Source organism: Lissotriton vulgaris, chromosome 11 (assembly GCF_964263255.1).
Source record: "Lissotriton vulgaris chromosome 11, aLisVul1.2, whole genome shotgun sequence".
NCBI classification, from domain to species: Eukaryota; Metazoa; Chordata; class Amphibia; order Caudata; family Salamandridae; genus Lissotriton; species Lissotriton vulgaris.
Genome location: NC_141699.1, coordinates 32,457,152 through 32,459,870, shown reverse-complemented (window position 1 = coordinate 32,459,870; position 2,719 = coordinate 32,457,152). Strand labels below are relative to the sequence as shown.

Sequence of the window (2,719 nt, the reverse complement as noted above, 5' to 3'; positions counted from 1 at the left end):
TTACTCCCAGAGGTACGTCTCCCAGCTTCTCCTTGATACCGCTTGTCCTATGCTACCTCTTATGCATTTGATCACAAATTTACAACCCCCTCTTCTCCCTTAGATTGATTCTCTGCCACCCGATCCCCTCGTGGATCAGCTGCAACCCAACCCGCTGCACGCTGATTTCCAGCCTCCCTGGAACCAACTGCTCTCCGGGTCAGTGAACCGCCCGGCCCGATCCCCTTGTGGATCGGCTGCAACCCAACCCGCTGCACGCTGATTTCCAGCCTCCCTGGAACCAACCGCTCTCCAGGTTAGTGAACCCCTCGGCCTGTGTTCTTGCCTTTTTTCACCCCCGGGTGTGTTTCCCTCGTGCCTTTGTCTCATGACCCTCCGTTCCTCCCTCAGGCTTTCGACTACTTTGATGACCTACTCGGCTCCCCCTAGGACCTGAATTGCCTTGATTTAGTCCAGGTACTAGCCGTCAACCTTCCCCCCCCTCCCTCTCACTACCCTCCCACTCTCCCCCACCGCAGCCCTCCCGTTCTCCGATGCCTGCCCACATACGGACATTGACTCCCGCATACCAGCAGTCTGCCCGTCATCATTTCGGCTCTGCTAAATTTTTCTCTAGTTTGATCCTGCTTGCAGGCCCTGCCAGGCTTTGGTCCCCTACTAGGCCGTCACCATCCCTAAACGGTCAGTGCCTTAATCACCTCCAATTCACGTCATTGACAGGCACTCTTTCCTCCCCTTTAGATCTCCATGCCTGCCACTGCGGCCTCCGTATACTTGTTCCAGTTCTCGGATGACCACTTGTCATGGTTAGTCTCCCCTTCCTTCAGCGTCTATCCTAGCCCACGCGGCCCATCCTGGTTTCTTACTCATCTGCCACCATCCCATGGATGGCCAGCTCCTTGGGGCTTACTCTCCGCTCAGCGTCCATTTCTGCCCACGCTGTCTCCTGCTACCCGCGTGTCCCGCCCCCCCCCTCTTACTGTACCCCACTTAATTCCTCTTCCTTTTCATTCCACTTTGTACAGCACTCTCCCACATACAACCCTGTCCTGAGGAAGATCCCAACTAAGGAGGATCGAAACGCCGTCGACTACTCAGCCCAATAAAAGGCGCCATCTACAATGTGGCCATTTCCATAATCAATCTATCTACATTCAAAACCTGTGTCTTAAATCATTATAAAGCCACATTGTTTTATCCTATCACTGTATCTATTGAACACTGATCCCTTATGCGCCGTTCACGCTGATCACCTTGTCACTTGCGGCGCCACTGTGCACTTTACATGCACCTTTGATGCACCAAGTACAACTAGGGTTGTAGTATTGTTACCTACAGTGTTGTTACTACTGTGTATTTTTTCCTTCCTAATTTACCTGTATAAATATGATGCCAATGGCACAGTCAAATAGATGTATTGAGTCTCTTCATTCTTTTGCTGATAATGTTTTTGCATATCCTATCTAATTGTCTAAAGAATTATACCTGTTGGGATATTATCTGTTTATTCTAATTTCCGACCCCAATCCCAACGTGGTTGAAGGGTCAATACTCCTGTAGTTTTCACAGCATATACCAGGCCAGGCTCTCACATTGGTGTGCAGCGTATGGGATTCAGGCCTGCTTCGTTTTACCAGATAAATCTTTGTATTGATTAACTGAAAACCCACTAAGTATTAGGTACATATAAAAGCTTAGGAAAAGTAACTTCTAGTGAACTTGGGCGTTGGGTAGTTAAGGGACGAGCACACCCTTTCTCCAACCTAAGAGAGTTTAGCTCCCACTAGGTTAGGTAGGTGCAACCACATACCACACTACCCCCTTGGGCCTGGACACCCTGCCCTCTGCGATGTCACTGCCCCAGGACCCATGCTTTACCCCCCTAGACCTGCATACCTGCCCTCTGTGGCATCACTGGCCCAGGGCCTATGCCCTATTCCCTAAGCCTGCATACCCTGCCTTCTGTGACGTCACTGCCCCAGGGACCATGCCCTATCCCCTAGGCCTAAATACGCTGACCGTTGTGATGTCACTGCTCCAGGACCTGTGCCCTACCTCCCCATAGGCCTGCACATTCGGCCCTCTGTGATGTCACTGCCCCGGACCTATGTCCTATCCAGTAGGCCTAAATACCCTGACCTTTGTGACAGCACTTCCCAGGACATATGCCCTACTCCCCTAGGCCCGCAAACCCTGCCCTATATGATCTCATTGCCACATGACCTATGTCCTTCCCCTCTAGTCCTGCATACCATGCCCTCTTTGATGTCACTGCCCCAGGCCCTTGTCCCTAACCCTCTGGGCCTGCACACCCTGCCCTCTGTGATGTCACTGCCCCGGGAACTATGCTCAACTCTTCTGGGCCTGCACACCCTGCCCTCTGTGGTGTCAATGCCCGAGACCTATGTCCTTCCCCCTTAGGCCTGCACACCCTGCCCTCTGTGATGTCAATGCCCCAGGGCCTATGCCCTACCCCCTTGGGCCTGCATACCCTGCTCTCTGTGATATCACTGCCCCGGGACCAATGCCCTACTCCCCTAGGCCTGCACACCCTGCGCTCTGGGCTGTCACTGCCCCAGGGCCTATGCCCTACCCCCTTGGGCCTGCATACCCTGCTCTCTGTGATATCACTGCCCCGGGACCAATGCCCTATCCGCTAGGCCTAAAATACCCTGGCCTCTGTATGCCCCTGCCCCAGGACTTATGCCCTATCCCCCCT

The 2,719-nt window shown here is 53.1% G+C and overlaps 1 long non-coding RNA gene across 1 annotated transcript; it reads left to right on the top strand.

The window, feature by feature from the left end:
• The first annotated feature begins 215 nt into the window (after positions 1–215).
• LOC147678914 (uncharacterized) lies at positions 216–1,200 on the top strand. The gene is made up of 3 exons (XR_015300989.1): positions 216–295; positions 391–456; positions 1,026–1,200. It is a non-coding gene; the product is annotated as an uncharacterized LOC147678914 (long non-coding RNA).
• The last annotated feature ends 1,519 nt before the right edge of the window (positions 1,201–2,719 follow it).